The sequence below is a fragment of the Pseudorasbora parva genome, chromosome 11 (assembly GCF_024679245.1).
Source record: "Pseudorasbora parva isolate DD20220531a chromosome 11, ASM2467924v1, whole genome shotgun sequence".
Taxonomy (NCBI): domain Eukaryota; kingdom Metazoa; phylum Chordata; class Actinopteri; order Cypriniformes; family Gobionidae; genus Pseudorasbora; species Pseudorasbora parva.
Genome location: NC_090182.1, coordinates 18,389,717 through 18,405,128, shown reverse-complemented (window position 1 = coordinate 18,405,128; position 15,412 = coordinate 18,389,717). Strand labels below are relative to the sequence as shown.

General features: G+C 37.9%; 1 long non-coding RNA gene across 2 annotated transcripts in view; it reads left to right on the top strand.

Annotated features, from left to right (window-relative positions):
* The window catches only part of LOC137092832 (uncharacterized), a 272,819-nt gene that overhangs the window by 251,304 nt on the left and 6,103 nt on the right, over window positions 1-15,412 (top strand). The window contains exon 1 of one of the 2 annotated variants that reach the window (XR_010908347.1): window positions 13,615-14,598. The exons of the other annotated variant lie outside the window; for it this stretch is intronic. This is a non-coding gene — a long non-coding RNA (uncharacterized lncRNA). Of the gene's footprint in view, window positions 1-13,614; window positions 14,599-15,412 lie in introns of those variants that run through there. 2 annotated transcript variants of the gene reach the window in all.

Sequence of the window (15,412 nt, the reverse complement as noted above, 5' to 3'; positions counted from 1 at the left end):
CCAGCCCCTGCACAACCTACAGATACTGGTTCTCTGACACGTGAAGAGCGCCTGCCCGCAAGGCCCATGTTTTTCTTTTGTTTTTTGTTTTTTTTGTCACCTGCCATGGGCATGGCACGTGGCATATTCATTACCCAGTGTCCTATTATAATATATATCCTGTTATCTATTATAAATTCTATTATAGCCCAAATGTTAATCAAAATTTACCACAATGAATACCAAAAAATAATTGATTAATTCTAGTAAAGGTGGTCATGAGTAGGCTACTTTAAAAAGCTTACTAATGCAAGTTGATGTATGAGGGTTTCAGGTCTTTTTAGTGGCTGTTTTTAGATTATGTTTGACTTTCTCAGTTGCATTTCACTATACTCTCTGTAGAATTAAAACAGGAACAGCTTGCGCAAATCGTATCCCACTTTTGGAGCATGCCAGTGAAGGCGCCTACAATGATTTGCAACACCACTCATGCAAAATGAAACAATTTGGCTTCAGTCACAGTCATATTGCATAGACAATATATCCACACAAAAAAAAAAAAATTAATTGTAAAACCTTCCCTAGATTTTTTTTTTCTCTTTCAATTAACAATATTACTATACTCTTGTGTGTACTGAAGATCTGCAAAGTCATCCATCATCTACTCATCCTCATGCCATTCCGAACCTGTATGACTTTCTTTCTTTTGTCAAAACTCAAAAGGAGATATCTAGAAACATTACAAGACGAAAAAGAGATATCTAAAACATTTTTGTTTGTTTATACAAAGGATCGCTGTGGAGGTTGTCAAGCTTCATAAAATTTTAATTAAAAAAAATTAAATAAAAATGACACCAAACTATATATCATAAATATATATATATATATATATATATATATATATATATATATATATATATATATATATATATATATATATATATATATATATATATATATATCATTATAATCATTTTTATAAAAAAATGTTTTGACATTTTATGAAGCTTGACAACTGTAAAACAGTTCGTAGATGGGAAGGAATGAGGCGGGAACTGGCGAACATTCAACAACTTTTGATTAAATAAACAAAACGAAAGTAAACCGTAACACACATAACACGCATAACAAAACTCAACGTAAAGTCCAGGCCTGGTCCTCTCTCGTCCTTGACTGGTGTCGCTCGTCCTTAAATGTCTCCGAGCTCCCTCATGAGAGGACTCAAGACCGGTGTGGCTCGCAGGTGACGCTCTTTTGAAATCATGTCCCCGGTCTCACTCGCTCCTCCCATGTTTCTCGCTCGTTCACCTCGCCACAACAACCTTTTGTATAGGTCATGTGATTGAATCCAGTCCCAATGAGTGCTGTACTTTAGTGGGCCAATGAAAACCTCAGCTGCTATACTTTATCATTAAATAAAAATAAAGCAACAGAAAGTAAATAAATATTGCTTATTGTGTTCAATGGCATAGTAGACAATTATGCATTAAAAACCACAGCAATAATTAATTAGAAAATAATGATGTAGACCAGCACTCTGAACATGTTGTAGTAAGTGTTTCTAAGAGAATAAATGATAATAACGGAAATGCTATCTGCTCATGAAGGCTGTTTTTGTTTTTTTTCTCAAAGCAAAGGCTTCAAAGCTGACCTGCTGCTGAACAAAGAAATGGATAAAAATGGAAGCAGGGAGTGTGAGGCGCTGTTTTTTTTTTTTTTTTTATGTGGCCATGGGCCAGCTTTGCCTCGCCTCCTTTGAGTTCTGTCCTGACCCGTGATCACCTTGAGTGGGACGGGGTCACACAAGGGGGCTTGGTGAAGTGCTGCTTAGCGCTTCTCTGTTTTTCCCTTTCCACCTATTTTTTCCCAGCCCTTTTATTCTCTTTTCTAAAGTGGCTTTTCTCCTTGAAGGATCTCTCATGGCTACACTTACCTTTGGTTATGGACTGTTCTGTTGATGCGAGAACACACACAGACAAACTGTCTGAGGAGAACTCACGTTCTCCTCACACACACTAGACACACACACACACACACACACACACACACACACACACACACACACACACACACACACACACACACACACACACACACACACACACACACCTAAAGAATTATTAGGAGCATCTGTTAAATTTCTCATTAATGCAATTATCTAAACAACCAATAACATGGCAGTTGCTTCAATGCATTTAGAAGTATGGTCCTGGTCAAGCCAATCTCCTGAACTCCAAACTGAATGTCAGAATGGGAAAGAAAGGTGATTTAAGCAGTTTTGAGTGTGGTATCATGGTTGTTAGTGCCAGACTGGCCAGTCTGAGTATTTCACAATCTGCTTAGTTACTGGGATTTTCACGCAAAATCATTTCTAGGGTTACAAAGAATGGTGTGAAAAGGGAAAAACATCCAGTATGCTGCAATCCTGTGGGCGAAAATTACTTGTTGATGCTAGAGGTCAGAGGAGAATGGGCTGATTCAAGCTGATAGAAGAGCAACTTTGACTGAAATAACCATTTGTTACAACCGAGGTATGCAGCAAAGCATTTGTGAAGCCACAACACACACAACCTTGAGGCGGATGGGCTACAATAGCAGAAGACCCCACCGCGTACCACTCATCTCCACAAATAGGAAAAAGAGGCTACAATTTGCATGAGCTCACCAAAATTTGACAATTGAAGACTGGAAAAATTTTGCCTGGTCTGATGAGTCTCGATTTCTGTTAAACCATTCAGATGGTAGAGTAGGAATTTGGCATAAACAGAATAAGAACATGGATCCATCATGCATTGTTACCACTTTGCAGACTGGTGGTGGTGGTGAAATGGTGTGGGGGGGTGTTTTCTCGGCACACTTTAGGCCCCTTAGTGCCAATTGGGCATTGTTTAAATACCACAACCTACCTGAGCATTGTTTCTGACCATGTCCATCCCTTTATGACCACCATGTACCCGTCCTCTGATGGCTACTTCCAGCAGGATAATGTTGGATCACTTCCAGCAGGATAATGCTAATGTCAAATAGCTTGAATCATTTCACATTGGTTTCTTGAACATGACAATGACTTCACTGTACTAAAACAGCCCCCACAATCACCAGATCTCAACCCAATAGAGCATCTTTGGGATGTAGTGGAACGAAAGCTTCGTGCACTGGATGTGCATCCCACAAATCTCCATCAAGTGAAAGATGCTCTCCTATCAATATGGGCCAACATTTCTAAAGAATGCTTTCAGCACATTGTTGAATCAATGCCACGTAGAATTAAGGCAGTTCTGAAGGTGAACGGGGGCGAAACGGTATTAGTATGGTGTTCCTAATAATCCTTTAGGTGAGTGTATATATACAATATCAAATTATTTTATTTATATTTTTTGACCTTCAGCAGAAGTAATGTCGTTGGGAATGTTAGATGAGATTATCATTTATATTTTGTCTTACTAACAAAAACATATCACAAAAAAAAAACACTTCAAAATATACAAGGGGATTCACCAATGCCATTATAATGTAATTATATACATATTATCCCATACACGTATCTTTATTAATTTAAATAAATCTTTCCTCACCAAACAGACATTTCTGGGTTTCCGTTATTCTGTTATGCCCTAAAGGACACCTTCTGTACTGAATTTACAGATCAAAACACAGACAAAGAAGAAGCAGAAACAAGCAATCTCATAAGAAAACAAAGTTTGCATATGTAAAATAACACGATCACCAACATTAAATAGCTTATAAATCAAAACGGCATGATGTTAATGGAATTTTGACCCATAAGCTATAGGACTGTGCAAGCATTAGCGTTGTTGATGTTGATCAGTGATTCGAATAAGGGCGTTATAGATAAACCATTAAATTAGTTTTTTTTAGTAACCAGTAATCATTCAAATTACTGTTTTCCCCGTTACAACACTATTACTGAGAAAAAATGTGGCATTACTATAATTGAACTCACTGAAACGGTTTTCATCTGAACAGGTCCGCTCTCCGTCAGCCGGAACTGCAAAGTTTGGTGTGTGTGTTGTGGGGTGGGTGAGGTGAGGTGAGGTGCCAATAACTGATGATGATTGGTGGGTGGGAGACAACCACAACTAATGATGCTTGGGTTAGGTTGACTTCACACACACACACACACACACACACACACTCGCACACACCAACGACTAGGATGCAGAGCGATGGCAAGTCCAACTACTTGCACTATTTTCTACTACCTCACATCGTCAGGTTGCAATGATGATTGGCTAATGATTGGCTAATAACCCGGGTGAGGTGAAAATGTGAGCTCCACTTCCAAAGGAGTAGTACTGACTATATTTACACTATAGTACTGATAATATTTACAATATCATATTAAGATTGATAGGTTTCCCACAGCAACATTGCAATAGTGTAGATTAAAGGTGCACTATGCAACTTTCCGTCCACTTGAGGGCGCCTATTCAAAACAGGCATAGTTTGATGACGCCAAGTTTGAGCTCAGCATCTTGGGACATGTGGTCTTCACCTCACAGCCAGTGGAAAATAGGACTTGGGCAGAAATCATGTTCATGTATGCGGTTATTAACGCTACTGTAGTATGAAGCAGAGCAGGACCGAGTGTTGTGGAGCTGAGCACGGCCGAGCTATTGTTACACAAACAGCCGCCTCGCAAACACAGAGACTTTTATTATGACGGGACAGGACACAGTTGCGGGTGCGCGCACTAGTTCCACTTTTCCGGTCATGAGTATAAGGTAATGCAGCTCTGTTTATCATATTAGATACATTTAAGTGTGTTTAGCACACTGCTAAGAGAAAAGCGCTTCTGCCCAATAAAACCGAGGGTAACGCAGATATGATGCAATTGACAGGCGATTCCCTTAAACGCTATGCTGACACGTCCCGGGTCCTTGGTTAAAATAGTAATTTTCTCATAATTTACAAATAGTTGGAAACATGTAGGATATTGTAAGTACTCAGTATTGTAAAATATACACTGGCCTAGCGGTTTTTGGATATTTTACTACAATAATACTACATAGTGCACCTGTACAATGCTTTATAATAGCAATTTAATCTATTTTGTGTCTTAATCATTCATTTAACATATTTAATATTGGGGCATCCAAGTTATTTGACATATTTGTGTATGTAAGATTGTAAGATGTATGATTAATTGAAATTAATTTCTTACACACAGTTCTTTAATAAAAAAAGAAACACAGTAGTTACTTTCCGTGGTAATTAGTTACTTTTATAATGATGTAACTCAGTTACTAACTCAGTTAATATTTGTGATAAGTAACTAGTAACGATAACTAATTACTTTTTTAAAGTTACATGCCCAACACTGGTGTTGATCTAGTCCATCTGTGCTTGATCATTGATCTGAATATGATCCGGATGTAGTCTTTGACAAAAACTTAATTTTCTCAGCTCTTTGCTCAAAATGTTGCTTTTTTTATGAAACGTCTTTTTTTTCTTCTTCAGATTTGTATTCAGATTTTCTATTCAGATTTCATACAACAAAATATTCTGAGGGCCACGGCATTTTTGTGAAAATGATCAAAACCATTTTTTAAACGCTGGCGGAGAAAGAGTTTAATGTGATGTATGCAGTTTCCGAGACACTAGAGTAATTACAAAAACAAAGAATATTTTTAAACAACCTTACAAATGACCCTTACATTCATCAAGCCCTTTTGTGCGTCATGCCTTCCCCAACTCAAGCATCACAAATACAGCACTCACAGAGGGTGCATGCTTGTGAAGGCTAGAAAAGGTAAAACTTTCAATAAAAAGCCCAGCACTTTAAATTGTTTTTATTCTCGCTTCATATTTTTATAGATCTATGTCATACAGTGTTTGTCTGGCTATCACCAGACCAAGCTCAATCTTTGAAGAATGAACATTGGTCTGGGGAGTCTGTTTTTGTATTTTCTACTGCACAAGAGGCATGATTGACGAGCATTATTCAAAGGACTCTGTACGCAATTGGATAGTCATTCAACCAATCAGATTTCAAGAGGAGTGATCAATGGGCATCGATCTATCCCTTCTTTAGCTGTCATTGTGTTAAACCCACCAACTAGCGCACCAGGTGGATAAGCAAGTCTGTGATTGGTTCCCGCAAATGTGTAAATTAAGTTTCCAGATTGAGCTGCAGGACGAAATCAAATCGCCAGCAGATCAGCCTGGGTTTACTGCGACTAAATAAATGCTCTTAATTGAACAGTGAACAAGCAAAGAGGCCTAAAATATTAACTTATTCACTTACATAAATTATAATTAGATAATAGAAAATAGTGGAAACATTTAGATTTGTAAAGTTTAGATTTCAGCATCTAGAATGCAGATACTGTTTCTCTGAAAATGCTAATAGCACTCTCTTACATTTCCCCAAAAACAAGTACAAAGTGGATGACCCGTTAACTCGAATAGCTGTTAATAACAGACACTCAAACCAGAACACAAACAATCCACAAACCCAACATTACTTGGCAGGTGGTAACACCTCTTCACTCACGCCTCATTGGTTTTTTTCAGCGGTAGAATCGCACGTCAACCTTACACGACTGCTCCATTATACAACTATCTTGTCAGACTGAGCTTTGTTCTTGGTATTGATTCAGAATGTGTAACCGGTTGAAATAATGATTCCCAAAATTCCCATCACTCTTCTATTGAAAGGTTGAGTAAGATGTGAAGTTAAATATGCCCTTTCATGTAGGATGGAGGGAGCTTAAACAACAAAGATGCCGCTCAGCGAGAGACTTATTAATGCATGAAGCACACTTTCAGCGGACGCACACATTTCAGTATTAGCAACTGAAGAAATTAAGCCATGCTGAGGGACAGAGATGCCGAAGACAGATTAAAAATAATTGCAGGTTTTTCACAAAGACAGGAAGATGACCTTGACCTCTTTTCGTGATCCAAAGATTATGCGTTTGTGAAAACTGTGTGTGCGTTGGAGACAAGAGCTGCCAGCTCGTTCATTGCATTTTATGCTGTTAGCTTATATTTCATAAAAGATACTCAATATACTGTAAGGGATAATTCACCCAAAAATGAAAATTACCCCATGATTTACTCACCCTCAAGTCATCCTAGGTGTATATGACATTCTTCTTTGAGATGAATACAATCAGTGTTATATATAAAACATTTCCTGGCTCTTCCAGGATGTATAAGGGTTTCTGTTTCAAAGTCCATAAAAGTGCATCTATCCATAAAAAAAAAGTGCTCCACACAGCTCTGGGGGTTAATACAGGCCTTCTGAAGCGAAGAAAATATTTAAAACTTTACAAACTGTAATCTCTAACTTGAGAGACCTGTCGTATACGTGTTCAGAAGAGACTGGCCTTTCAGTGTAGGATGCAGGTGTAATCTATGTTCTGGTGACAAATGCAGAAGTGCATTAGATAGAGCAAAAAAAAAAAAAGAAAGAAAGAAAAACACACAAAAAACTTGGTTCTACTAGTACATTCTGTCTAGCATAATCTCACAAGATCATCCTACATAAAAATTAATTCATTGTTTGGTTGGTTGGTTAATTGGCTGATTGGTTGACTGACTAATTCTATATTCTCAGTATCTTCCTGATAAAAGATATTTGGTTAAAATATATTTTTTTAATTGAAATGTATTCTTAGGATCAGCTAATATGGTTGATATATATATATATATATATATATATATATATATATATATATATATATATATATATATATATATATATATATATATATATATATATATATATATATATATATATATATACTGTAAAAAAACTGTTTTTTCTTGGTTTAACTTAAAAAAGTAAGTAACCTGGTTGCCTTAAAGTTTTGAGTTTATTGAAATTAAAAATGTGAGTTGATACAATGAAGGAAATTTGTTTTATAAATAGAAACTCAAAATAGTATTGTATCTGAACCACATAAAAAAATTGATAAATCATGAAAATAGACCTATTTGGCATGTTTCACAGTTCATCGGAAATAAAACACACACAATTACCCAATATGCTTACAAATTCTTTTAATAATATTTTAATAAAGGTTGTCAAATCTCAAAAAATGTTAACTGTATTAACTCATAATCAAAATTTTGTAAAAAATATTTTAAATAAATCTCTTCTGCTCCCCAAGGCTGTATTTAATTGATCCAAAATACAGCAAAAACAGTATTATTGTGAACTATTTTTACAATTTAAAACAACTTTTTTATATTTGAATATATTTTAAAAAGTTATTTATTTCTGTGATTCAAAGTTGAATTGTCAGCATAATTACTTGTCTTTAGAGTCACATGATCCTTCAGAAATCATTCTTAGGCCGTGTATCCACCAAAACGTTTTTAGCCAGCTGAAAATGCTAAGCGCTCTGCTGAAAACGCCTCGCTGTGAGTGCTTAAGAGCGTTTTTTTATGATATGAAAAATCCGCAGAAGTGTTACTAATTTCACAGATAGTTTGTTTCTGTATTGGTTCTATATAAAATTGCAGATACAATGTAAAGTATTTGCTCTGGCTCTTGTTTTAAATCATTTTGTTGCGTTATTATGGCTTGTTGCCATCTGTTGACAGAATGTGGCGGTTGGTCTGTGTTGTATTTGTCCCGCCCCTGCTCCACTGTGATTGGATGGCTGGGTGAAAAGTGACAGTGATGAGTGCTGCGTTTAACTCAAAGTTGAACATTCTTCAACTCTCTGCGACCGGTAAAAAACGCAGAGCATTCAGCACTTTAGTGTGAAATACTCGCTCAGCACTCGTTGCGCTCCAGGCATTTTAAATGTTGCGCTCCCCCTAAAAAAAACCTGAAAACACCAGCCAGCTGCTTGAAAAAATGCTTTGGTGGATACACAGCCTTATATGCCGATTTTTTCCTTAAGAAACATTTATTTATATTATCAGTGTTGAAAACAGTGACAAAAAAATCTGGATTATTTAATTCATACAAATTTCAAAACAACATCATCTATCTCAAATCTACCTACCTTACCCCCCCCCCCCCATATATATATATATATATATATATAATACACATTTCCCCCGACAATGTTCCTAATCCATCATGCATTATCTCAGTACCATCATCGGCACCCTGAGTTCAAATTCATTTTCAGCTGATAGGTCTGATAAGCCCATATTGGCTTTCTCAGTGGCATTTTCTTTTTCAGCACAGCGGGAGCAGCAGGAAAAGCGAAAAGAATGGCCAAGTCCCCTGATTCAGCTTAGGGAGACATTTTCGAATTTAGAGAATAACCTGCAGCCTTGAGCCGATATGAACATAGCCCAGGGAAAAAATAGAATGAACCTGAGACTTTAACCAACATCTCTTAATGGATGTGTGTGCGCGCCCATGTGTGTGTGCCTGTGTGTGTATCAAGCCTCTCCGGCCAATCATGTTTCCACGTGTCTGATTCTTGATCCACACATAGACGCATTTGTACGCACTTGTGTCTTTGCATTCACAGCTCATTGAGCTTTCGACTCTATTAAAGCAGCAGTATGTTCAACTCTCATCACCTCCGACTGCTAAAGTCTTTCCTGCCATCTCCCATCAGCCGCGTGTGTGAGGAGCGTTCACGCACGTGGCTGCACATTTGCCACGCTCTGCTCTAGAAACATGACATTTGACTGCGCTTTGCTACAATAGAACAAATAGCACCGCCGTATCAACACCACGCTTCCACCCCCTGAAGCGCTGAGTAGTTGATTAAATTTGTTCTTGACTTATCGCAGCCTTCACTTGCTTCTATAGAGACAGAGAAAGAAAGAGAGAGATAGATAGTGTGAGAGAGGACATATTTATTTAGATTTATTCTGCCTTTTATACCTCAAAGCACAGCTAATACTGCATGTGCTAAAGGGAGGAAAGGTTATGGACATAATGTTATAAGTGTGCATATGTTTATGTTGGTTGGACTAAAAAAGCCAGTTGCAGTTTATATATATCCTTTACAAATGTTGCTTGCCAGATGATAGCTTGGGTAAAAGCCAAGACAGACTGTGATATCAATCGCCTTTATGTCAAACTGTGTGATAAACATCTTAGCTAAGACTTTGGTTACGATTGGCAGTGTTGACTGGCCGTTTACCAGCATCACCCCATTTTCACATCTTTATTGACACGCGTAAAAAACACACACAAACCCAAGCAAGCACTAACATTAGCAATGTTTGGCCTGCAAAGCAAGAGTCTGTTGAGAAACACATTTGAAGACGTTTTGAGCATTATGTGAGGGGAATGTTAATTAACAAAATCTTAATTTTGCAACATTTTTAACAATTCAAATGAATATGTAAGCTGCATAAAACATGCATTTTCGACCACCTCTGAATGCTCTTGAAAGTCTACAAGCTCAATTTTGTGAAGTACACTGTAAAACTATATTTTAAAAGATTGTTGGGGTATGTTTTACAAGAAAATATGGAAACATTTTAGTATGGGTAACACATATTCACTATTAACTACAACTTTGGCTTTAATAAACTCCAAATGTGCTTATTAATAGTTAGTAATATAGTTTTGGTTGTGTTTAGGCATTGGTTAAGATTAAGATTGTATGCATTAATATGTGCTTTATAAGGACTAATAAACAGCCAATATCCTAGTTATACACATGCTAATAAGTAACTAGCGAGAATTGAACCCTAATATAAACTTACGGGAAATACTATGTCAGTCTTTCTAAATTCACATATAATTATGTGTTACTTGCCATTTCTTTGTAAAGAAAAATGCTTCTCAATTACCAACAATAATTTTCTTTTAGTCACACCTTCCTCAAGTGAAAGGTCATGCTTGATTGAGATGGAGGCTGTTTAACTTTAATCAAACCTCTCTGTGTGTGAGTGTGTGCCTGATAATGTTATCTACATGTGGTAAAGAGGCACATTCATCAATAGCATTTGGAAGAAGGGCTTGATAAAACACATGCTATACCACTGTGAAAAAAAAAATGCTTGTTTTTCATGGAATTGCCAGCAAAATGGAATGATTAAATGAAGTAGCTTTAATCAGGGAGTTATGAGAGCTCAGCATGGAGTCTCAGTGCCATGGTAGGAATTAATTGGCACAACTGAGCTGTACCTCATATTACTGTTGCTCGTTCTCTTTTGCACATGCATAGTTGTATTTTAACATGACAGACCTTTACTGATTTTGGATAGGACATCAAACAAATCTGTATGTGTATCTGTGAACATATTTCAAAGACTAAACACATTTAATGTGTAAAATTTGTCTGCCCCATGCGTCCGTGTGTGTTCCCAGCACAGTTTGCTGTCATTTGTGTGTGAGCTTTCCTGAGCATTTGGTAACGAATCATCTGAACAGAAAACAGTTGGATCCTCTAAATGAGTTTATGTGCCACGCATTGTTTGGATATGCCAGATGTCAGTGTTTCATATAAGCCATACTCTAAGATATGCTTGTGTGGTAATGAATCTAGCAACAGCTCCCTCACTGTTTGTGCTGGAATAGACAGAATAGGAAGTCAGAAGTGGCACAGCATGTGTGTGTAAAATAACAACGCTTCTACCTACTGGTATACTTAGCATCTGTCACTTAATATTCATAAAGTTACATTTTGTGATCCTTAAACTTGGATTAACTACATGTTTGGCAAGAATTCAGCAGTATGACTCTATGACTCTAAATGATAACACACTGGCATATGTCAGGGGAAAAAGAAAGGACACTCTTTAGAATTGAATGGCTTTAAGTATCAGAACATAAGAATCATCTGGTTGTTAGCGGGTCTTATAATTGTGACCCTGGTATGAGGTGTTTGTGCTGATATGCTGTGTTTAGTTTTCGCCTAACTTGACGCTGTGCATTATGGCCAAACATACACTGCAAAAAATAAAATAAAATAAAATGTCTCAATTGAAAATTTTCTAGTGACTGATCACATCTAAATTTTTCAGTTGGCCAAATTGAAATGCTGTGAATTGATACATTTTTCAGTTAACCGAATTGACATTCTGTGTATTGAAGCAATTTAATTCACAGAAATTCAATTCGGCCAACTGAAAAATTTAGAAATAATCAGTCACTTGAAGATTTTCAATTGGAGACCTGACTTTATTTATTTTTTACAGTGTAGGACACTCTTCCAGAAGTATTGAGGTTTGTTTATGCAACTTTTCAAACCTATGCTGTGCTGCCACACTCAAAAAAATAAAACAATAACTCATTGGGCAAACTCAAATTTAATTGAGGGCAGGATTTCCATCCAATAAATATGTGTAGCTCTTACTCATAAACAAATTCATGTAAATAAATGTAAGTGAGTTACTCCAACTCATTTGATTACTGAGTGCCCAAAGCCTAAACACAGGCGTTACTCTTCTGCATAATGGTAACCACAAAATTCACAAACATTGCAGAAACTCTTCTAAATGTCCAACATTACTGAACAGTAAACACTACATTAACTAACAACACCTTTCCTTTAACTTAAAAACACATAAAATATAACTTTAATTTCCCAAATTTACTCTCATAATGCTTTCTCTTGCAAAGCATGTTGCGCACTACAGATCCACCTCCCAGTTATGTCAACAACAAAAATTAGTTTTAACACATAATTTTTTTAAGTATTTTTTTTTAGTAAACAACAGTTTTAAATATTTTGGGTTGATTAAACACAATTAAATTAAGTTGTGACAAAAAACTGTTATTTTAGCTAATTTTAATTTTAATTATTTTAATTATAAATTTTAAAGGCAAAAACAAATATTTTTTTAGTGTTCTTTTTAAAGAGAAGAACCATTCTCCTGGCAACCCTTCCAAACATGCCATACTTGCCCTGTCTTTTTTCTAACTGTACGGCCATGAACTTTAACGTGTTAACTGAGGCCTGTAAAGTTTTGTGATTTCTCTAAGCATTGCATGGTCTGACCTTGGGGTGAATTTGCTGGGACATTCACTGCGATTGGCAACTGTCTTAAATGTTTTCCACTTGTGAATGGTCTTCCTTACTGTAGAATAATGGACTTCAAATATTTTGGCAATGGCCATATAACCCTTCTCAGATTGATGGTAGCAGCATAGATCATGTCTTTCCTCATTGATGCTCCATACCACCTAACTGTCAAAACTTCTGCTTTTATAGAGCATGGCTTTTCCATCTTGGCCTAGTTTATATAATGGCACGGTGTATTATTTACATGACTGTGAAAAACTCTTAGGCCTTGATTTAATTTATACCACATTCATTAAAGGGGCAACACACATTCTTAAAAGCAGTGTTTCCTTGACTTTCTGCTGCACAATGGTGTCATTCATTTTAGTATCACTGGAAGTTGTGTGCTTCTAGATCATACTGACAACAATAGCAAGCCTCAAGCATTGCAGGTTACTAAGCGTCTCTTCTGTTTCAATTAGCGTAGCTCTATTCAAACTCACTCCTACACTCTGCCCTTCAACTCAAACACTCAAGGCTAAAAAAATCTATTAATTTATAGCACCTTATAGCACCTGTGTCGCAGGTTGTTTTGGTGTAAGTTCATGCTTCATGTTTGGATTTAAGTTTGAATTAATAAAACTGCGCTTAGGTTCATCAACCTTGCCTTCAAGTGGAATATGTTACAGAATAATAGACCGCCAACAATGGACCCAGCAGTTTGCCTCCTGCGTCTACGCCAAGGAAATCGCTCTATTGAAGATTATGGTCAGGACTTCTGTCATTTGTGTTTTTAAGTGGACTTTAATGGTGCTGCTCTCAAAGACATTTTTTACCATGGACTTAATGAATTTTTAAGTTATTTAATGCCGGAGATCTCTGTGTCATGGACGCTGATCAGATATATAGACCATGCACTCCTGCTGAGTGGGACCTCGTTTACTGGTTTACCACAAGCCAGCTCCAGGTCACATCCATGCTCCTGCCCATGTCCATGCTCCAGCCCATGAGCCCGCTATGGCTCCAGCCCATTTCGAGGCTCCAGCCTATGAGCCCACTACGGCTCCAGTCCTTGTCCAGACTCCAGCCCATGAGCGTGCTACGGCTCCAGCCCTTGTCTAGACTCCAGCCCATGAGCCCGCTCTGGCTCCAGTCCATGTCCAGGCTCCAGCCCATGAGCCCAGTCCAGCTTCAGCCCACGAGCCTATAGCTCCCCCAAGAATATTTTGGAGGGGGGGCAAGGGGTACATTGAGGCCACGAAGGCCATTACCACCCTGTCCCCTTGAACTGCCATTACCGCCCTGGCCCCTGGAACTGTCATTACAACCCTGGCCCCTTTAACTGCCATTACTGCTCTGGCCCCTTGAATCTGCCATTACTGCCATGGCCCCCCACACCCATGTCTACGTCTGAGGTCCAGGTCTGCCCATGCCTAAAGGTCCAGGTCTGACAATCCTTAGGGTCCAGGTCCGCCAGCGTCTGAGGGTCCAAGTTCGCCCGTGTCTGAGGGTCCAGGTCTGTCCGCACCTAAGGGTCCAGGTTTGTCCATGCCTGAGAGTCCAGGTCTGTCCGCACCTGAGGGTCCAGGTACGTTCGTGCTTGAGGGTCCGGGTCCATGTCCACCCATTCCTAAGGGTCCTGGTCCGCCCATGCCTAAGGGTCCAGGTCCGCCCACGCCTGAGGGTCCAGGTCCGCCCACGCCTGAGGTTCCAGGTATAGGGTGTTTTGGTATATTCATGTTTCATGTTTTTGAGTTTATCATGTTTACTGTCATGTTCTGTCATGCACTTCCTTGTTTTGTCATGTGTTCTATTGTCATGCGACTCCATGACCTCGTGTTCCTGCCATGTCTTCCTGTGCCATGTTGCCATTTCTTTATGGGTTTATCATTGTTCACAGGTGTCCTTGTCTTGTCATTAACCCTTGTGTATTTAAGCCCTCATGTTTCCATAGTCTTTCTCTGATATTATAAATATGTAATCACTGTTTGGTGAGTGTTTGTTTAATCAAGTCAAGTCAAGACTTTCGTTTGTTTTTTGCCAAGCCAAGTCTTTTGTTTATGTTTGCATTTAAGGTTAAATAAATAAAACAGCACTTGGGTTCATCAACCTCGCCTCCCAGTGGAATATGTTACAACCCGTGACTGGCAAACAATTTTAGAGCTGTAAAACCATTCCCAAAATACACATCTTAATTCTTGCAGCAGAATAGAAACTGTAAAGGCAGCCTGTAAAATGTATTTCACATGCCCAAAGATATTCTGCTGCTTAGAAAGGTGAGGACTTTAATTTCTTCACTGAAGTAGGCCAGCAGTCTATCATTAGCATAATGGTATCTATCTCATACCAGTGATTACTCAGAATTTAGCTGCTGATGAAAAGCCTTTTCTGTCCAGATTATGGCCCAGGACACTTAAGAAAAACCATGAAATATGAACCTAAAAACCACAGCTGTGAGCAAGTGTGCATATCTTTGAGAAACAACGATTTACTTAAGACTTCATCTTAGTAGCTGTTTGACCTGTTAT